The following is a 22,983-nucleotide window of genomic DNA, read 5'->3' on the forward strand; positions in this document are numbered from 1 at the left end:
GATTTGTCCGTAAGTATGGTTGTTGTATATGGACGACCAAAGCTGCCAAAATTAAAAATAAAAGTAATTAAAAATAAATCAATAAAAGGCAAAATATAAACGACTATAAATACAAAATAAGAATTAAGATACAAAAACTAAAAATAAATCCAAAAATAAATATGGAAATAAATAGCTAATTAAATAAAAGTAAAAATAAAAATGAATATATATACAAAAATAAGAAATTACATTAAAAATTTAAGAATAAATACAAAAATAAATGTGGAAATAAATACAAAAATAAATATATTGATTGAAATAAATGTCAATCAATAAATAAAAGCGCTTTGCCTTATATTTACTTATTTCATTGTCAGCGCCAACTTGCAAGTGGAAATGTAATTCAAATGAGGGGGCGTTCCTAAGGGTGCCATGGGTTGAACTATTCGCTTATTGGTTGATCGACATTCGATTTCTGAAATCTACTAGCCATGCCTGCCACAGATGACAGAACGTAGGTCTGAAAGTCAGGGAAACAACCGACCTAGTTTAGTAGTCCTACTTGGTGAAAAGTGAGAGAATATGCATTATCCACCGTCGAATGTCAAAGCATGGTATAAGGTGAGTTTGTATGACAGTGGCATATTTTAAAATGAAAACTTGGTTATTCGTATGGCATGCTGCACTCTCTATATATATCTGACTGCTACTGGTATCAAAGCTACTTGTAACTGCTCCAGTGTAGCTTAGCAGAAGTTACAACTAAGTTCTCATGAAAGCAAACGATATTCCTGCTCACCATAACATTGTTTTTAGAGTCTCTGACTTGAATAATTCCAGTGACATCGCAACGTTGGATGCTGGGTGATTACAGGGATCCCAGGATCTCATCCAAATTCTGGGTTCAGAATGATGCAAGGACGTCTCAGGTTCCGACGTACAAAGGTTCAGAGTAAGTGAATGTCATTAATAATTTGACTTGGACTATAGTTTCATTCATTCAAATGAAGTGTCAAGAGGAAATATTTGTGTTAAAAAAAAAAATAACGAGCCGAATCATGACTTTGCCATCAGGGTTAAACCATTTTGTTGTTTCAAGTCCTGTTTAAACACTAGAAATTACTTCTTCAGCTTTTATGCAATGCAACTTTTTAAATTGCAACTTTTTTTTCCTGTTTTTTCATGGAGGACTTCGTGTGCAAGAATCCATGCCACGTCTGGTTCCACCGGGAATTGTCCGCACACTACAACTACAAACTGTTCGCCGTAGATGATATTCTGTGCCAGCCCCCAACAGTCAAAGGCATAGCTATGGCAACCATAAAGTCATAAATTATAGCTCTATATTGGGGGACTCGGAAGGTAGTACAAAAATAAATTAAGACCATATTTTTTTCACCCATTTTGGAAAGATAAACCCATATACAGTATAATATAGACCATTTTAAATTAAGTTTAAATATTTCATGCTTTTATTATTTATTACACGCTAGGAATCTAATTCATTTAGATTTGGAGTGCTTTCGCTGCCAGCCTCTCCCAGTCAAAAATTGATTGGATGTCAAGCGCTGTCAATGGCAGCCAATGAGTTAAATATAGATGTTTATGGCTTGCAAAAATAAGAAACCCTAAAATTTTATGTCTCAGAATTACGAAAAAAAAAAAATTCTGGGCCCTGCAACACATTGTCTGTTATTGCAGAAATGTTGGTATAGTTTTAGTTGCCACTTCTGGGAGATGATTGGACTAAATTTTACCCATCAAAATCAAATTATGAGGTGTGGCACGCCCTCTTTGCTTGTTGGCTCTTTGAAAATGGCTTAACAAGTTCAACTTCAAAAGGGATAATGTAAAGTGCACATTTCTAATCAAAAACATAACATTAAAAAAAAAAAAAAACATAAAAGCATGAAATATCCCTGACCAAAAAAATTACAAATAAAATTATATAAATGCGAACACTTTCACAGTCTAGGGCTAGGCACATACAGATGAGGCTAATCAATAACTTGCCATATACGATGTGTGCATGTTTAGTTATATTTTAGGACTAGTTGGTTCAACTTTAAATTACATATTTGCAGTTTTATGTGATGGTCCACATGGTCATCATCCCCATGTCGATGTCAGTCCCAGAAGTGCAGCTGCGACAGGCCTCGACTCCTGAAGAAATTCAGCAGATGTCAGAATTTTCTAATGTATTGAATGTCTACAACAAGACTATCCATCCTGCGTCAAATATTTGGACTTGTTTTAAATGACAGCATAGAATGTTGGTTGTCGTTGATGTGACAGTACCTCAATAATGTGAAGAAATAATAAAGGCAATGATTGTTTTTCTGCAAAGTATTTTTTTATTGATGACCAGTGTAATACAATACAAACGATAAACAGGCAATTGATGTACAAAAAAGGACTTCCAGCACAACTAACTCGTTCATCAAAAAAATTGTCCACTGGTCAGTAACTTTTTCCCCTAATACTGGCCAACTGCTCACCATCAGCATTCCCTGAAATGTAAATTTATTGTGTCTTCGGGGAGCTTTAGGGTAAAAAAAAAAAAAAAAAAAGCACGTAGATAAGTGAGGACGAGAGATGTCTTATTGTTGAGGAACGACACCCCAACCTTCCTCCGAAGTATCTAGAAGAAAATAGATGACAACGGCAAAATGGTATAATAGATTAGCTACGAAAGCATTAAACGAGACACCAGCCGGTGCAAACAGTCTCCCGGAGCACCACACGAACTTGAATGTGTGAATTTTGCTTCACTAAATTGCGCTAACGCTAAACTATTCCTTGTGAGTTTAATGTTGTTAGCAGGTTTATCCATGTCCCGCCTTGCCTCCCCTTCCTGAGACCCAATGCAAGGTATTAGCTTATGGAAGATTATATAGATTCAACATACCTCAACTGGACTTAAGTAAAAAGTTTTTTAAAAAACACACATCAAATTACCAATTTAATACGTACCTTGTCCTCATCCAACCGATTGCCAGCATCCCGTAGCCGCTTGGATTCCGACCTTCTCGTCTCGTCCCATTATTTTACGAAGCAAGCAAGCAAGCAGCACGAAGGCAGACATTACTTCGTCGATCGAGAGGATCACTGAACTGGCATGTCGATCGACCAATGGGTGAATAGTTCAACACATGCAGTACCGCCCCCTCATTTGAATAACATTTCCACTTGAACGTTGGCACTGACAATGAAATAAGTAAATATATGGCAAAGCGTTTTTATTTATTGATTGAACATTTATTTCAATCAATATATTTATTTTTGTATTTATTTCCACATTCATTTTTGTATTCTTACATTTTTAATGTAATTTCTTATTTTTGTTTATATATTCATTTTTATTTCTACTTTTATTTAATTAGCTACTTATTTACAAATTTATTTTTGTATTTATATTTAATTTTTGTATCATATTTCTTATTTTTGTATTTATTTTCGTTTTTATTTTGCTTTTTATTGATTGATTTATTTTTATTTTGAATTTTGGCAGCTTTGGTCCTCCATAGGTTGTAAAGAATGTACATATTATGTTAGTAAGCGAAATGTTCTATTTTTTGTATGAGACGCTTTTTGTTTATGTTTAGTGAACCTGTATAGCGTGCTAAGCTAACGTTGTTGTTAATGCAATGCTTGTGTACTTTTTTTTTTTTTTTTTGTAGTTTTATGACGGTCTAAAGAGGACAATGGTTTGAGGCTATTTTATTAATAAATCAGATGAAAAAGGAAGAAGTCTGATTATTAAGGCGTCGTTCACTAGCTGTCTAACTTTGGAAAAAGTAGACGCTTCGGAGTGAGGACAGCATAGACAGATTTAAATGACAGTAGAGTGAAATGCCCACTAAAGTCCTTATGTACCGTATGTTGAATGTACAGTGGGGAGAACAAGTATTTGATACACTGCCAATGGATTTTCCCATTGGCAGTGTATCAAATACTTGTTCTCCCCACTGTATATATCCATCTTGTGTCTTATCTTTCCATTCCAACAATTTATTTTACAGAATATATATAATTTACAGAAAAATATGGCATATTTTATAGATGGTTTGAATTGCGATTAATTGCGATTAATTACGATTAATTAATTTTTAAGCTGTAATTAACTCGATTAAAATTTTTAATCGTTTGACAGCCCTAATATATATAGATATACACAGTGCCTTGCAAAAGTATTCAGCCCCCTTGAATCTTGCAACCTTTCGCCACATTTCAGGCTTCAAACATAAAGATATGAAATTTAATTTTTTTGTCAAGAATCAACAACAAGTGGGACACAATCGTGAAGTGGAACAACATTTATTGGATAATTTAAACTTTTTTAACAAATAAAAAACTGAAAAGTGGGGCGTGCAATATTATTCGGCCCCTTTACTTTCAGTGCAGCAAACTCACTCCAGAAGTTCAGTGAGGATCTCTGAATGATCCAATGTTGTCCTAAATGACCGATGATGATAAATAGAATCCACCTGTGTGTAATCAAGTCTCCGTATAAATGCACCTGCTCTGTGATAGTCTCAGGGTTCTGTTTAAAGTGCAGAGAGCATTATGAAAACCAAGGAACACACCAGGCAGGTCCGAGATACTGTTGTGGATAAGTTTAAAGCCGGATTTGGATACAAAAAGATTTCCCAAGCTTTAAACATCTCAAGGAGCACTGTGCAAGCCATCATATTGAAATGGAAGGAGCATCAGACCACTGCAAATCTACCAAGACCCGGCCGTCCTTCCAAACTTTCTTCTCAAACAAGGAGAAAACTGATCAGAGATGCAGCCAAGAGGCCCATGATCACTCTGGATGAACTGCAGAGATCTACAGCTGAGGTGGGAGAGTCTGTCCATAGGACAACAATCAGTCGTACACTGCACAAATCTGGCCTTTATGGAAGAGTGGCAAGAAGAAAGCCATTTCTCAAAGATATCCATAAAAAGTCGTTTAAAATTTGCCACAAGCCACCTGGGAGACACACCAAACATGTGGAAGAAGGTGCTCTGGTCAGATGAAACCAAAATTGAACTTTTTGGCCACAATGCAAAACGATATGTTTGGCGTAAAAGCAACACAGCTCATCACCCTGAACACACCATCCCCACTGTCAAACATGGTGGTGGCAGCATCATGGTTTGGGCCTGCTTTTCTTCAGCAGGGACAGGGAAGATGGTTAAAATTGACGGGAAGATGGATGCAGCCAAATACAGGAACATTCTGGAAGAAAACCTGTTGGTATGTGCACAAGACCTGAGACTGGGACGGAGATTTATCTTCCAACAGGACAATGATCCAAAACATAAAGCCAAATCTACAAAGGAATGGTTAAAAAATAAACGTATCCAGGTGTTAGAATGGCCAAGTCAAAGTCCAGACCTGAATCCAATCAAGAATCTGTGGAAAGAGCTGAAGACTGCTGTTCACAAACACTCTCCATCCAACCTCACTGAGCTTGAGCTGTTTTGCAAGGAAGAATGGGCAAGAATGTCAATCTCTCGATGTGCAAAACTGATAGAAACATACCCCAAGCGACTTGCAGCTGTAATTGGAGCAAAAGGTGGCGCTACAAAGTATTAATATTGCACGCCCCACTTTTCAGTTTTTTATTTGTTAAAAAAGTTTAAATTATCCAATAAATTTTGTTCCACTTCACGATTGTGTCCCCCCCCCCCCCCTCGCAGCAACGACGATATCAGTGATATTTCCACCGAAAGTAACCACTCAGGATCGCGCTTTTGTGACGCTAACGATGGTAAAGGCTCCTCCTCTACAATTAATCCCTACATGTTTGAACGTGTGGCGTCAGGTGACGACGATTTACTCAGCACAGCAGAAGTTGGTGATGACGCCAGTTGGCAGCTCGACACTTCACGAAAGAAAGAGTGGTAGGCCTATGTCTAGCATCGTGATTTCTAACTTTCCCCAGTCATTGCATGATGTCAGTGATTGCAAAAACAGACGAGTAGTTACAGTATTTGTTACAAGTATTTGATACACTGCCAATGGGAAAACCCATTGGCAATGTATCAAATACTTGTTCTTCCCACTGTATATAGATCTAGTAATAAATGTATCAAATTGACATGAATAGACAACCTGGCAGCTGTCTTATGACAAGCAAGCAACAACAACAACAAAAACAGGTCGCGATCAAATAATAAACGTATCAAATTGTTATGTCTTTGAAAAACCAAGGTTGTATCCTGGGATTTCAAAGCTGTCGTCGCTGAAATGTTGAAAACAAAGATGCGACCGAGGAGCCGGGGAGAAGTTCTTCCGCTTTACTCTCACAAAAGATGTCCACATCCTTGCAGAAGATTTTTGGGGCCACTCATAGAGTTGCCTTTATGTGAGCAATTCATCGCTACACATTGAGATGGCATGATGAATCTCTTGAGTAAAAATATATGGCGAAGATAGCGTGGTGCTATACTTTCGTATTGGAGTGCTAGCGAGGTCTTCAGGAATTGATGTCATCAGGTAGCGGCCGGCGAGGTAGCGAGGCGCGTCCCTCGTTGCTAAGCTGTTGCTAGGGCAGTACTCAAAAACAACGCGTGCAATTCCCCCAAAAAATTGGGTAATATGATTTTGAGACAGCGAATGATACATTCAATACAATTTAACAGAGTAAAACGCTCAAGAATTGATGTCTTCACCTGCCATTTAATTTTGGACTTTATAAGCCAAAATGGGGCACGTTGATGCGGCGTGTCGAGCATTAACCTGCCTGGCAACAAGGTGTGATCAATTATGGTAGTTTTTTAGCTTGTTTGGATGAAAACAAAGAATATACAGCTACTGATTGGACGATGGCTTTTCTTGTCATACTGGTGAGTGACGCCTGTCAAAAAATACGTTCTTTGCTCCTCTTTTGATGAGGAAATGGAGTGTATTTCAGACAAATCATGGGAAATTAACCTATCTAGAAAAATCACTTTGAGTTCCGCCATACCATTCAAGCAGATAGTCGCTTCCCGGTCACGTCTGCAGCTCCCTCCTCTTTCACCTGATTGGCTCGCCATCAGAAGGTGACCAATCCACATAAAGCTGCAGTTCAATGTATTGGTTTGTGGAATAGCAAAAACATGGTTTCCTGTCAAGAATAGCTTTTGGTGCTGTTTTTTCCCTCTTCATTTAATGAGGAAATAAAGTGTATTTCTGACAAAACTTCAGAAGTGGAAATATCTACAAGAACTGCTTTGTACTCCGACACTGTATTCAAGCAGATAGTTGCTGCAACTCTATTCAATTCAGTTCCATTTTATTTGTATAGCCCTATATCACAACAAGGTTGTCTCAAAGGGCTTTGCAGAGTCAGTATGATATACAGTCAGAAACAATAGATTATTTAGATAAAGTTCATGTCCTGGGCATCCCCCGTCCTTAGACCCTCTATGTCGGCAAGGAAAAACTCCACAAACCCTTTGGAAAAAATGAGAAACCTTGGGGAGAACCACAGTCAGGAGAGATCCACTCCCAGGACGGACAGGCTATAGATGCACCAGGACTGAAATAGCAGAATTAGCAGCAGGAGGTCCAGTTTGTAGAGATGCAATGGAATGAAGAAACAAGAGGAGTTCCAACTAGCCAGATGAGATGGGGGGGCAATGAGGACGTCCATTCAGCCAGGGGTGTATTTACAGACATTGTCGGCTTCTTTAATACTAGCTGGAAGCTGATTCCATAAGACAGGAGCTTGGTAGCTAAAGGCTCTACCTCCTCCTGTACTTTTAGAGAGAGCTCTCCACTCTTTCTCTTGACTGGCTGGAACATCAGATGGTGATTTAATGCAGAAATGTGAGAAATTCCAAAAGGTTCAGATACTTTTTCATACAACTATTTATATATACCTCTTACACCTTTAAAAAAATAAAAAATAAAAAAAAATGAAATGTTGGTTTTGTTCCTAGGGGGCGCTACACACATTTACGCATATTTTGATTTTTTTTTTTTTTTCTTCTCCATTTTATCAAAGTTTTCACCAGTGTTCACCTGGCTGTTGAGTTTGGTGAGTTTTGAAGCATTCTGAAGGGATCAATGTACGGCTCAAAGTGTCGTCGGGACAAAGAATGACTGCTTGGGGGCGCTACATAGTGTATTTGGAATTTGTCTTTACACGGGATCAAAGATTGCACATGTCTTGCCCTGCCTGCCGATTTTGGTGTATTTCGAAGCATTCTAAGGGGGTCAAATTGAGCTCAAAGGGGCTGCGGAACAAAGAATAACTATAATATTAAAAACCGAGGAACCACAATATGTTACCAAAAAAAAAAACATTGTCACCTGCATGTCCATACTGTTCAGTTATGGATGTGTTCTAAGTCAAATAAAATCAAATCAACTTTTATTTGTTTAGACCAAATCACAACAATGCTTATCTCAAGGAGAAAACAAAACATATTTTAAGGTGCAGTAGCCCTACGCTGGATTTCGACATACTTGAGCATTGTACCTTTTTTTTTTGCCCCCCCCCCCCCCCCCCCCATTTAAGACTAATGCCCACCCACACCTGGCATCACTACTTCATACCTTCATCACAGCAATAACAAGCCATCTTGGCCTCCAACCTCAGTCAAGAGATTTGCAGAGCCACCGCTTCTCACAGATTTCCTTTTTTAATATTTGTTTAATAAATACGCCCTTGGGCTCCTTCTCATCACTGACTCCTCGCTGCTGCGCTTTTGGGTCACACCCTTCAGCCACCATAACAGAATCCCTTTGTAATATTTCGGAAAATTTTACTTTTTTTTAATCCGGCATTTTGTTGTTGAGTACTCTTAAATTTGTACATGAAACTGTAAGTTTGAAAGCAAACTGCGATATTACAATGGCAAGAGACGCGTCTTTTGCCCAAAGAACAGTGCTGTTGGCTCCAAAATCAGGGATGTTCTATTCTCATTGTCGAAGTTTCTAAATTCTAATTTTCCGCACTAAATGGAGGCTTAAAGAGATTAAAACCATCTAAAAAAACTCCCAGATGGTTGTAGTCCAAATGTATAAGATTTCCAGGAAAATAGTCAAGCCGTTTTGAAGTCCATAGGGAAGATAAGTTTATGTTCCCTAATAGAATACATACTAATACATACTCTAATACCTCTCCACCAAATTCCACCAGTACGGTCTCACTCTCCCTCCTATCTGGACAGTTTGTCAACCTCAGTGACTTCTGAATGCCTCGAAATGTGCAGGAAGTGCCCCCAAATCAATATGAAGTGACCAATGAATAGGAAGTGGCCAGGAAATGCCCCAAAATGTGACCAGCGGCGTCTTTTGCCTGGAAATACTTTTAATTCAACAAGGTAAAGACACAGAAACAACTCATTGAAAGCCATAGACTTCCACTTCAATTAAACCGTGAGGACCGAGCTTATCTTTCAATGTCTTTGATGGCGCTAAGAAATTCAGTTCAATGGGACTTGACATTTTTTGCTTTTTCTGAAACTGTCCCTTCTTCGGAGACAAAAGTTTGGACACCCCCGGGTCAAGCCGACATCGTTGCCGGAGTGACATCACAAACAGACGAGCTCGCGGTCTTAAACGCACGACCTCGTCGTACGGGCGACGTCATCACAGGCCGGCCGCGTCATCAACTTTGTGCGAAAGTCGAGTCATCGCCGCCGGGCCCGTTTTCGCCTCCCGAGCTTCGATTTTCCCTCAGAAAAAGTTTGTTCCTCAAAGGTCGAGGGATCTCGCTATGTCTAGCTCCACCCAAAGCACGAAGGATGTCAGCTGGAAGATCAGGAGGCTGGTCCAGAAGCAGGACGAGTTCAAAAGGCTGTGGCAGACGGACCAGTTGAGCCATGAGGCCAAGCTTAAGGCCGTCGAGGCCCAGAACCGGGCCCTGCAGGAAAAGCTGGATGCGGCAAGCAAAGACCAGGAGGAGCTGATGACCCAGGTGAGGGTCCACAAAGCCCAGATCTTCTCCCTGGAGCAAAGAAAGTGCCAGTCAGAGTCGGAAGCCCGAGACCTAAGAGCGGTCCAGGCGCAGCTCCAGGAGAAAATCGGTGAGCTGGAGGCTGCGCTGGTGGACTGGGAGAATAACATGGAAGCCCAGGCCCAGAGGCACAGCGAGCAGCTGCAGATGGCTGAAGAGGAATGGCAAGAGAAGATGCGCGAGAAAGACGAGGGCTTCGCCAAGCAGGCGGCCGGCATGCAGGCCCAGATGGAGAAAATGAGCAAGCAGGCGGAGGAGCTGGCCGAGGAGAAGCGCAAACTCCAGGCGGAGTTGAGCGAGCGTCAGGAGGAGCTCGAGGCCCAGAAGGGCATCCGCGACAAGATCCAGTACGACCACGGCGTGGAGATGAGGCTGATCCAGATGCAGAAAAACGCCCTGTCCAACAAGGTGACGGCCCTCACCAACACCACCGAAGACCTGACGGAGAAGAAGGAAGCGCTGAAGAAATCCGAAGAGCAGAAGAGCAAAGAGCTGAAGGCCAAGAATGCCGAAATCAACGACCTGCAGACCCACAAGGAGATCGTCAACGCCCAGCTCCAGCGCGAGGAGAGGGGGGCCGCCACCCTAAGGGAGTCCGTCCGGAACATGGAGACCGACATGGAGGCCCTGAGGGCAGAGTACACCGGGGAGCAGGCCGCTCACAAGGTCACCAAAAAAGACCTGGCCCTGGCCAAGATGCAGGCCAACGACCTGGCCGAGAAGATCAAGTTCCACGAGGGCCGCGTCAAGGCCTACCAGGCCAGCGTCAAGAGCCTGGAGTGCGTGCTCCTCACCAAGGACACCTACATCCGCAGGTTCAGGGAGGACTTGGAGACGTCCATTTCGCTCATCAACAGACCCAAGACCTTCACTAAGGCTATCACCAGCCTCAAGAGGAAGTACATCACGGGGGACCAGGACGTCTGCGTGGACGGCATCGAGGACAAGATCGCAAAGTTCCTAGAGTCCAACAAGCTGCAGTCCGATCACTTCGAGAAGACCGTCCAGAGTCTGCGGCGACAGCTGGAGCAGAAGGACGCCGAGACGCAAAAGAGGCTACAGAAGCTGGACCGTTGCCGCGGTGACCTCATCAAAATCATCAATGAGCAGAGGCTAGAGCTGGCTAAAGTCAAGGCCGAGCTCAACGACGTCACGCACCAGCTCCGGCAGTTGGCCCCGCCCCTCTCCGTCGCCAGAAACAGTCGACCGTGAGCTAGTATTGGACCGTTACCAATATTAGTATCAGTACCGATATGGCGCTAAAATGCTGTCATCGGTATCGGCCAATACTTAAAAATAACCTGCCGGAGCTGCGCAATATGCACTTTCCGAGATCGAGTTTCAAAACGCCGGTTGCCTTCTGCTAGCTACGCAGCCCACAGTAAATAAAAGAGCTCTAGTCGCCCTTCCCGGGATGATAGACGTCCAATCGTGTAGCATCCCTGCTGTCAATTTGACTAAGTTTATTACTAGTAGGCATCCAATCCATTGAAGTGGGGAGGGTTGGCAGCAAATTAACATTGGTCAATGGTGGCCAATGAATAAAAGGAGGCTGATTGAAAAGTCAGTTGAAAAATAAGCTAGTTATAACTTTTTTGAATGTAAATGCGTTGAATGAGACCAACATGGCTGCCCTGAGGCCATTTTGGTAAGGACAATGAAAGGTATTTTCAAGCGTCTACTCGTTCTAAACTCCTTTCAATTCACAGCAAGAGTTTTAAAAAGCAACGTGGCTGCCATGTTGGTAGGGGCGACGTTCCCATCAAAGTCATTTTATTGACATTAAAATGAAGTCATAACTATCTTATATCGCAAACAATTTTTAAAAGATCAGTGTCAAGGCATCTGTAGTTGACTGCTAGATGCCCAATCCATTTGAAGTTGGAGGGCTTAAGGATTTGGATGTCTGCTAATAATAAAATCATTCCAATTCATGGCACAGGCTCATGCGACCTTCCCATTAAAGTCAAAGCATCGACATTAAAATGATGTCATAACTAGCGTTAAATACGTTAAAACACATTTGAAGTGGGAGGGCTGGCAGCAGATGAACGAACCCACTCAAATAACTTGAAGTAAACTAGTTATGACTTGGTTCTAATTCCAATGCATTGACTTTGAAAGGAACGTCGCTCCAACCAACAAGGCTGCCTTCATTGAGGCCATGTTGGTCGGAGCGATGAAAGGTCTTTTCGAGCTTGAATTAAAATCAGTTTATCACTAGTAAACGTGGAAGGGTGGCAGCGAATGAACCCCGTGAATGAGCAAAGCAGTGTCTGACCAAGCCGTGATAGCAATTACTTTATATTGAAGTGAGTATGCCGTAATTTCCTGTTGAAAGTAAATATCATTCTTCTATTCAAAAAACATGGTATCGGTAGATAATTGGCATCGCAATATGCGCAATCTGTATCAGGAGCAAAAAAAATAGTAGGTAGGCTATCAGTGCAATACTACATATTTTCATAAAATGCTATGGGCCAATTAAAATTGGGCAACCCAGAGCTAGCGTGTCACCTGGTTATTTCTCAACTCCTCCAGCCTATGCAGGATCCACCTGACTATTTCCAAAGCTATGTCCAGAGCAATTGCTAAGCCAAGGTTAAACTAATGCTAAACCAACACTTAAATATGCTGAGCGAGTGCTCAGATGGTGGGCAAACTTTTGACACGTGGGCCACATTGGGTTCTAAAAGGGGCCAGATCACATACAACCCCTAGCAAAAAAAGCATGGAATCACAAGTCTCGGACGAGCACTCACTCAGATATTTTATTATGTAGAACAAACCCAGATAAAAAGCTTGAGAAAATAATGAATTAGTTCAAAAGTGCCACTCCTCGGCATTCAGAAACACTAAAAGAAATAAAAAACATTGTGGTGATGAGTAAATGTTACTTTTATAGAGCAAGCGCAGGGAAATATAGAATCACTCCATTCTGAAGAAAAAAATATGAAATCACTCCATTTTGAGTAGAAAATACAGACACACCCAGTCACTTACCGTTCCTTAATGGGGCCCCTGCCTCAGATTAGATCTGTTTGTTAGTCAGCAGTTAAAAACAGTGCAGTTATCACACCTTGGAGGGCTGCTGGAACAAGTGGATTCACAAGAATCATGGCTCCAACAAGAGAGATGTCTCTTGAGACCAAGGAGAGGATTATTAAACTTCTTCAAGAAGGTAACGCTACACGTATGGATGCCAAAGATGTGGGCTGTTCCACAGTCAGCTGTATCGAAAATCTGGACCAAGTACAAACAGCACGGCAAGGTTGGTAAAGTTAAGTGTACTGGTAGACCGAGGAAGACATCCAAACGTCATGACAAACAACTAAAGGCCTTGAAACTTGCAACTAAATACGAAAGATGTGTTTTGATTGATGTGTTTTGATTGTTATTTCTTTGTTTCTCATGATTCCATATATTTTTCCTCAGAATGGAGTGATTTTATATTTATCTCCCTGCACTTGATCTATAAAAGTAACATTTACTGACAACCACAATGATTTTATTCATTTAATTTATTGTTTCTGAATGCCAAGGAGTTCACTTTTTTTTTCAAGCTTTTTATCTGAGTATGTTCTAATAAAAAATGTCTGAGTGAGTGCTCGTTCGAGACTGGTGATTCCATACTTTTTGCTAGGGGTTGTATACTAAAGCATTGTGCGTTAATGTGCAGACATCAGCACAAGCACAGCACATATACAGTACAGTGATCTATCAAACCTCTTCGTTCTTAATAATTTCAGGTAATTAAATCAGCTACTATTGCCTGGGATAAAATAAAAAAATCAACATTCTTAAAAGTTTCAATTGAAGACACCAAGTTAATTAAGACATCAGTATTTATTGAAAAAAGAATCACTTCATCATTCAACAACAAAATACATCTCAAACATTTTCATTTTCTGTTGCACCGCTTCACGTAAATGTGCGCTCAATTGACCTTTCGCAAAAGCCTTTTAGTCTTGGTTGCTAAGCCGACAAGCTTCGTGACTCCAACTGTGGAAGCCGTTGCAGGCAGACGTGTACCGGAGTGTTTAAAGTGATTTATTTTGGAGCGACACCAGTGCAACATCCTCCAGATTGAGGAAAAATGTTTTCCAATATGCAGCGGACGGGCATATTAAAAATAGAAAGAGTTGTAGGAAGGTATTGAGGCAAAAGCATACAGGTTAAACACTTGCGGCAAAGCAAAGCGTTAAGAGACTAAGGTGTCCGTTCACAAAATGTTACATTAAAAATAAAAACAAAATACAGTGGGGAGAACAAGTATTTGATACACTGCCGATTTTGCTGGTTTTCCCACTTGCAAAGCATGTAGAGGTCTGTAATTTGTATCATAAGTTCTCTTCAACTGTGAGGGACGGAATCTAATACAAAAGAACAGAAAATCACGTTGTATGATTTTTAAATAATAAATTTGCATTTAATTGCATGAAATAAGTATTTGATACATCACAAAAATCGAACTTAATATTTGGTACAGAAACCTTTGTTTGCTATTACAGATACCAAACGTTTCCTGTAGTCCTTGACAAGGTTTGCACACACTGCAGCAGGGATTTTGGCCCACTCTTCCATGCAGATCTCCAGAGCCTGAGGTTTCGGGGCTGGTGCCGGGCAACACGGACTTTCACCTCCCTCCATAGATTTTCTATCGGGTTCAGATCTGTGACTGGCTAGGCCACTCCAGGACCTTAAGATGCTTCTTACGGAGCCACTCTTAAGTTGCCTTGGCTGTGTGCTTTGGGTCTTTGTCATGCTGAAAGACCCAGCCACGACCCATCTTCAGGGCTCTCACTGAAGGAAGGAGGTTGTCAGCCAAGATCTGGCGATTCTCCAGAGCCTTCAGGTTTCGGGGCTGGTGCCGGGCAACACGGACTTTCAGCTCCCTCCATGTACATAGCCCCATCCATCCTCCCCTCAATACGGTGCAGTCGTCCTGTACCCTTGGCAGAGAAGCAGCCCCAAAAAATGATGTTTCCTCCTCCATGTTTCACGGTTGGGATGGTGTTCTTAGGGTTGTACTCATCCTTCTTTTTCCTCCAAACACGACGAGCCGAGTTTAGACCAAAAAGTTCAATTTTGGTCTCATCCGACCACATGACCTTCTCCCATTGCTCCTCTGGATCATCCAGATGGTCAGTGGCAAACTTCAAATGTGTCTGGACATGCACTGGCTTCAGCAGCGGGACCTTGCGTGCGCTGTAGGATTTTAATCCATGACGGCCTAATGTGTTTCCGATGGTTTTCTTCAAGATTGTGGTCCCAGCTCTCTAGAGGTCATTGACCAGGTCCTGCCGTGTAGTTCTGGGCTGATCCCTCACCTTCCTCATGATCAGTGATGCCCCACGAGGTGAGATCTTGCATGGAGCCCCGGAACGAGGCAGATTGACCGTCAACTTGAACTTCTTCCATTTTCTAATAATCGCTCCAACAGTTGTTACTTTCTCACCAAGCTGCTTGCTTATTTGCCTGTAGCCCATCCCAGCCTCGTGCAGGTCTATTATTTTATCCCTGATGTCCTTCACAGCTCTTTGGTCTTGGCCATTGTGGAGAGGTTGGAGGAGTTTGTTTGTTTGAGCATGTGAACAGGTGTCTTTTATACAGGTAACAAGTTCAAACAGGTGCAGTTACTTCAGGCAATGAGTGGAGAACAGGAGGGGTTCTTAAAAAAGAACTAAAAGCCGAAATATTGACTAGTTGATAATGTATCAAATACTTATTTCATGCAGTTAAATACAAATTTATTATTTAAAAATTATACAATGTGATTTTCTGGATTTTTGTATTAGATTCCGTCCCTCACAGTTGAAGAGAACTTATGATACAAATTACAGACCTCTACATGGCTTGCAAGTGGGAAAACCAGCAAAATCGGCAGTGTATCAAATACTTGTTCTCCCCACTGTAAGTTCAAGGTTCATATTAGGATGCTATAAAAAAGAAGTACAGTGATACCTCGGCTCACGAACGCTTAAGCTCACGAACTTTTCGCCTCAAGAACATTAAATTCGCGAGCATATAGTCTCTGCTGGCGAACTAGTTTTCGGCGTACGAACCAAGCCACGCGGTCGGACAGCGCCACGAGAAGCTGACGCACGCTCACGGCGTCCCAGTTCGTCCCCTCCCTTTCGTTGAGTGCGGACGTGGTTTGTGTTTGATAGACATTTTGGACCATACTGAGTGTACTTTTGCTATTATGGGACCGAAAAAGAGTTACATACAGTCCTTATGGAAGGTGACTCGTGTTACCAATTCGCCCTCGACTGGTAATTGGCGGTGCTTTCAGCTTCCCACCGTCGTGAGAAGTGGACCGGCGAGTCACGTTGGCTCGTTGTCGTCGGTTGTCTTCGGTGCGCCCGATGGCGGCTTGCATACAAACACCCAGAGGTGTCGGATGGCTTTTTGTGGGCACTTTTATTAACAACCAAAAGCATGCGGGGGGCACAGCAGTGGAGTCTACGCTAACTGCGCACTTTGCCGGTAACACTCTCCTTCCAAACAGTAACTCCCTCCCTCCTCCTCCCACTCCTCCCACTCCCATACCATCGCAAAGGTAAATAAAACAACTTTATTATACAGTACAGTTTATTTCTTTAATTATAATACAATAGCACACTTATTATACATAAAATAAGGTATATTTTTGTGTAGTTTTAAGGCTTATTTAGTAGAAAATTATGTTTTATGGGGACCTGGGAACGGATTATTCTCATTTTAATGGTTTCTTATGGGAAATAAATGTTCGGAAGACGAACTTTTCGCCTCACGCACACTTTCTGGGAACCAATTATGTTCGTGAGCTGAGGTATCACTGTATCCCTTTAATGTTAGTGCACTCGTAAGAACTGTTTTGTACTCACATTTATATCATTATTTGTATACTGTTTAACACAAAACAGGTAAACCGGCATCGCTGGGATACAGAGATGTCTGGTTTTAATCCTTTGGCTGATAAAACACCTTTATGAGCTTCTTCCTCACCCTAAAGTCAAAAACAACCCCCTCTTGGAATTCATGATTTATACCTGTTTGTATGCAAAAATGCCCCAATGTCTGCTAATTTGGGATATATTGAAGTCAGATTTGAAAGCAAGTGTGCCTCTTTCATTAAAGGGTACCACGGAGAGAAAGACATGTAGTTCTTGAAAGATAAATGTTAGTATGAGTTATAATAATTTGATGTTAAAACTCCTCTTAATGTTTCTGTTTTGATAAAATTTGTAAAATTAGTGTAACTAGTAGGTCACCATTGTTGACGACGACGCTGGTGATGACTTCACCGGGCCGTGTTGCCGGACTTCCAAAGTTTCGCTCTCTGACGACAAACATTTCGTCGGTTCTGCCCTTCCAATCTGAACCCGAGCGGAAAAGTGATTAAAAAAGCCCTGTCGATATTTCACAAAACGACTAGCAACTGCAAAATTAACAGGAAAGACTGGACGAGGCGAGAGTAGCACAAAACCGGTAGTGTTCATATGACAGGTTCGCAAGAGAAGCACGCTCCTGCTCGAGTGACGGAGCAGGAGAGTGATGTCAATGAACTATTGTGTGATCCAACTTGTTCCATTATGCATAACCTTTTATTAAGGAGATAGTTATTGTCCAGCATCGTATGATTAGGGTAGACAGTGAAACACAGCAGTTTGATTATTTTTGCAGATACTCTGTGCACCACAGTACATGAAAGTTTGCCTTTACTGAGCCGTCTAATGACATGTTACCTTATTTTTGTCACGGAAAAACGCTGTCCAGATTAATGATCATTATGCTGGTGTTCTCAGATTGATCAGATGTTGCTCCCGATGCTTGCGTGGCGGTTAATGAGCGACACGGAAAACGAATGAATATGTATTGTGTATTAAACTTAGTTTGATTGCCGGCTATACCTATCATTTTCTGCCCAACAGAATATCATTTGTGTGCGGGAGTATTTATGTGCCTTATTTTGCACATTGAGATATAAGAGGACTGTCGTTTATTTGTACTTAAAGCACGTGAGACATACACTGCAGTGAGCAAACGTGTTTCTCTTTTTGTTCCACTCCGCACTGGCGCTGCAATAAGGGTTCAAGATCACACTTTTGGCAACATTAACATACACAAGGAACACGTTATTTTTTTCTACATCAATAGTATGTGTATGTTTATCGAACTATTAGTTGCAATTGGTAACTCAAGTCCTTAGATGACAAGCAACAAACGGTTCGGGAATGCGGAAGCGAGGCTTGACCACAAAGCAGACAACAATAGCAGAGCTATTGCGTACAAGGGTTTATTAAACACACGAAAAACACGCGATCGCGAAAAGGGAGACAAAAAAAAGGGTGCGTGACAGCAGGTCGGGGTTAAAGAAAACAAAACTGGGGAAACCGTTTGCAAAAGCAAGGCGAAAACAAATAATGCACTCAAATACCTGTACACGGCAGAGTATTCCAAAAACCAGGGCGGCAGACAAATGAAGAAAAACAAGGCCAAAATGCAACTAGCACCGAAGGGATATACAAACTGTCAAATGGCAGCAAGTTAACATCTCGGCAAGCTGCCTAGGATCACTTTTTGGATACTGGAATTGTGTGCAGGTACGATGTTGGGAACTCATCCCACATCTGTGTAACAAAACAATCTGACCAGCAGACAAAATCACGCCAATGGTGATACTAGCTTTGCTTGCTAGCTAGCCCCAAAAGCCTCCAGAACAGAACACGAACGCACAGCCTTGTGGGTACGAGGTCAAGAGACAACGCCAACAGAACTAAGACAGGAAGTTAACTAACTTTAGTTAACGAACAACTATACTTACTGTGGGGCAAATAAGTATTTAGTCAACCACTAATTGTGCAAGTTCTCCCATTTGAAAATATTAGAGAGGCCTGTATTTGTCTACATGGGTAAACTTCAACCATGAGAGACAGATGTGGAAAAAAACAGAAAATCACAGTGTTTGATTTTTAAAGAATTTATTTCCACATTAGAGTGGAAAATAAGTATTTGGTCACCTACAAACAAGCAAGATTTCTGGCTGTCAAAGACTTCTTCTAACAAGGCTCCACTCATTACCTGTATTAATGGCACCTGTTTTAACTCATTATCGGTATATAAGACACCTGTCCACAAGCTCAGTCAGTCACACTCCAAACTCCACAATGGCCAAGACCAAAGAGCTGTCGAAGGACACCAGAGACAAATTGTAGACCTGCACCAGGCTGGGAAGACTGAATCTGCAATAGGTAAAACGCTTGGTGTAAAGAAATCAACTGTGGGAGCAATTATTAAAAAATGGAAGACATACAAGACCACTGATAATCTCCCTCGATCTGGGGCCCCATGCAAGATCTCACCCCGTGGCGTCAAAATGATAACAAGAACGGTGAGCAAAAATCCTAGAACCACACGGGGGGACCTATCAGTAACACAATGCGCCGCCAGGGACTCAAATCCTGTACTGCCAGACGTGTCCCCCTGCTGAAGCCAGTACATGTCCAGGTCCGTCTGCGGTTCGCTAGAGAGCATATGGATGATCCAAAAGAGGACTGGGAGAATGTGTTATGGTCGGATGAAACCAAAATATAAATTTGTGGTAAAAACACAGGTTCTCGTGTTTGGAGGAGAAAGAATACTGAATTGCATCTGAAGAGCACCATACCCACTGTGAAGCATGGGGGTGGAAACATCATGCTTTGGGGCTGTTTTTCTGCAAAGGGACCAGGACGACTGATCTGTGTAAAGGAAAGCTTGAATGGGGCCATGTATCGAGAGATTTCTAGTGAAAATCTCCTTTCATCAGCAAGGGCATTGAAGATGAGACGTGGCTTGGTCTTTCAGCATGACAATGATCCCAAACACACAGCCAAGGCAACAAAGGAGTGGCTTCGTAAGAAGCATTTCAAGGTCCTGGAGTGGCCTAGCCAGTCTCCAGATCTCAACCCCATAGAAAATCTGTGGAGGGAGTTGAAAGTCCGTGTTGCCCAACGACAGCCCCAAAACATCACTGCTCTAGAGGAGATCTGCATGGAGGAATGAGCCAAAATACCAGTAACAGTGCGTGAAAAGCTTGTGAAGAGTTACAGAAAACGTTTGGCCTCCGTTATTACCAACAAAAGGTACATAACAAAGCAATGAGATGAACTTTTGGTATTGACCAAATACTTATTTTCTACCATGATTTGCAAATAAATTCTTTAAAAATCAAACATTGTGATTTTCTGCTTTTGTTTTTCCACATTCTGTCTCATGGTTGAGATTTACCCATGTTGACAATTACAGGCCTGTCTAATATTTTCAAGTGGGAGAACTTGCACAATTAGTGGTTGACTAAATACTTATTTGCCCCACTGTACATGTTATAGCAATTTCATCCTAATGAGATATCATATTGTTTGATAGCCGGTTTTATGAATGTTTTTGCCTCTATGTGCAAATTAGGCAAGACAGCTTGCTAGTTAGTCTCTGGCGTTAACGTAATCTTACCTTAAGAAAACGCGTGTGTGCTTATTTTGGAGACATTTAGCTGTACGTCCACGCTGTTTAATCCATTGAAATCCAGTTGGGTTTTTTTTTCAGCTTTGGGAAGGGAAAGAACCGCATATAGGGATGTTGCAGCTAGACAGGGGACTCTATCCATCCCCCTAGTTTTTAAAAAGTGGGGAGTAGGCCCCCAAAGAGTGACTTGACAGGGTGTTTCTCAGGGACTATTTACAACATCCTCATGGAGATGGTGTTCTGAGGGTTGAAACTGCAAAAATCTGAAAAGGCCTTCTTCAATGGTATGTTGTAAAGTGTGGTCGTACTTAGATCGCTTTGCTTGCTTTATGTTGTCATCACTTTGAATAATGACAACGTTCACTGGCTCATCATCACATCCCGATTTTCATTGAAAGAAATCTAAAATAGTTTGAAATTTACATTAGTCAGTTTGCCATTTCTTTGGCTTTTCACATAATGCGCATCTACAATATTTCGGTTTGATCAGAAGATCAACAAAGATTGAAACTTATTATGAGGGTGAAGGCGCAAGTGTAAATCTAGCTTTACACGTATATTCATAACCGCTATATTGACAAATTAGATGCCGTTACAGTCGCCCTCTCTCTGCTGCTAGACGCAGGCAAAGACACTCGCCAGTCTCTTCTTGGGTGACGACATCCCAACACAACAAATGTGGGACAAAGTAGGGTTTTTGCACTGCTCAGGAGTGCCACTTCTGCGTGGCTTGTCAATATCAAGCAGCAAGTGCTGCATTGCTGTATTTTGTTAAAAAAAAATATATATATATAAAACTAATCCAAAGCATCCTCCTCCTAATTGTCAATAACTGCCAATTTATTTATACATTTGCAACGACTGGTGAGAACAACAACATAACACCACACCATGTTTAGTGTGCATTTACAGAACTAAGGCTGAAACATTTTAGATTTTGCCCATCGTCTTTCACTTTTCTCCCTCACAGCAACAAACAGCTGGCCTGGCCTGGCTCCCCTTGCTCATGGGCATTCATTCATTCATTGCAATTCACCTCAAAAAGAACCTGGCAGTGAGTAATAGACAATTTGGAGAGTGAAAGGTTTAGGAGTGAGGAGAGAATGATTAGTACAGTAGTTGGCGTAGATGGCGCCAGCAAGAAAGAGGACCCTATTTGCCCCCCCCATCAAGTACATCATTGTGTTACCGATAGTACCCTTTGTTACTGTGGTCCCAGCTTTCTGTAGGTCATTCACTAGGTCCCCTGTGTGGTTCTGGGATTTTTTGCTCACCGTTTTTGTCATCATTTTGACGCCACGGGGTGAGATCTTGCATGGAGCCCCAGATCGAGGGAGATCATCAGTGGTCTTGTATGTCTTCCATTTTCTAATAATTGCTCCCACAATTGATTTCTTTACACCAAGCGAAGAGTGAAGAGTTACAGAAAACGTTTGGCCTCCGTTATTGCCAACAAAGGGTACATAACAAAGTATTAAGATGAACTTTTGGTATTGACCAAATACTTATTTTCCACCATAATTTGCAAATAAATTCTTTAAAAATCAAACAATGTGATATTCTGTTTTTTTTTTCACATTCTGTCTCTCATGGTTGAGGTTTACCCATGTTGACAATTACAGGCCTCTCTTATATTTTCAAGTGGCAGAACTTGCACAATTGGTGGTTGACTAAATACTTACTTGACCCACTGTATATCCATCGACGTACAGGAAGTGTTGTTGTGAGGCACATGAACTTGTCTTCCCTTGCCTAACAGCGTTTTCCACCTGTAAACGAACGAACAAAAAACTTGTAACACTTACATTTATGCATTTACATAATTGTGCCATCTTACACATACTGACTAGCAACAGGCTAGCAGCAGATTGTATTTGTTGCAGCCACAGCAGATACAGTAGTTGTAGTAAATAGTATTAAAGATAATTACAATCATCATCGTAATAACAATTTCAAAGGCAACAAGTCGTTTCATGCGCAAGATTTTACCTTTAGTATTTTTTGAGCACCGGACTGATGAAAATGCAGGGATAGTGTTGAGGTGGTTGCAGCTCAACCTTGTATTCGTAAGAAAAATTGACGGAGAATAAGTTGTCTTTCAGCCAAAACTCGGCATATTTAATTTCCATCGGCATGTGGATACATCCTCTCTCATTGTTGTCTTCACAGGCAATCCCACAAATCAAAGTAATCGAAGTCAAACAAAAAGAATAAAAGTAGCACTTTAGACAATGAAGTCCCATCCTGCCATCTTGTGGCGAAAAGATAATATGCCAATAATAACAAGCAGTAGGAACATTATTTCAACATCAACTGAGGACACATTTGTGAATACAAAATATTTCTCCCAACATTTCTCTCAACACCCCCACTTGTTCTCATATTGATGTCCTTTTTAACAAACAAATGAACTTTTACATTTCAAATTCCAAAAAATAACACTGTTAAACTTCTTCAATTTTAACTTTGTTCCAGGTTTTGTCGTGATATCAGCTATCATGTCATCTGTTGGACAATACGTCAATGTTACTCTTCCCTGATTCACAGTAGATCTAATAAAATGATATTTTAT

General features: G+C 41.3%; 2 long non-coding RNA genes across 5 annotated transcripts; one reads left to right on the forward strand and one right to left on the reverse strand.

Moving 5' to 3' along the window:
* Positions 1–192: 192 nt before the first annotated feature.
* Positions 193–3,208, forward strand: LOC130909116 (uncharacterized). The gene is made up of 3 exons (XR_009061692.1): positions 193–603; positions 823–934; positions 1,171–3,208. It is a non-coding gene; the product is annotated as an uncharacterized LOC130909116 (long non-coding RNA).
* Positions 271–22,580, reverse strand: LOC130909117 (uncharacterized). Of its 4 annotated transcripts, none has more exons than XR_009061694.1 (3): positions 22,401–22,580; positions 22,094–22,180; positions 271–2,145 (listed from the first exon to the last, which is right to left on the reverse strand). It is a non-coding gene; the product is annotated as an uncharacterized LOC130909117 (long non-coding RNA). The 4 variants fall into 4 exon arrangements; XR_009061696.1 differs by lacking the exon at positions 271–2,145 and adding an exon at positions 13,556–14,296; XR_009061695.1 differs by lacking the exon at positions 271–2,145 and adding an exon at positions 16,659–19,150.
* Between the last annotated feature and the right edge of the window lie 403 nt (positions 22,581–22,983).

This window comes from Corythoichthys intestinalis, chromosome 21 (assembly GCF_030265065.1).
Source record: "Corythoichthys intestinalis isolate RoL2023-P3 chromosome 21, ASM3026506v1, whole genome shotgun sequence".
Taxonomy (NCBI): domain Eukaryota; kingdom Metazoa; phylum Chordata; class Actinopteri; order Syngnathiformes; family Syngnathidae; genus Corythoichthys; species Corythoichthys intestinalis.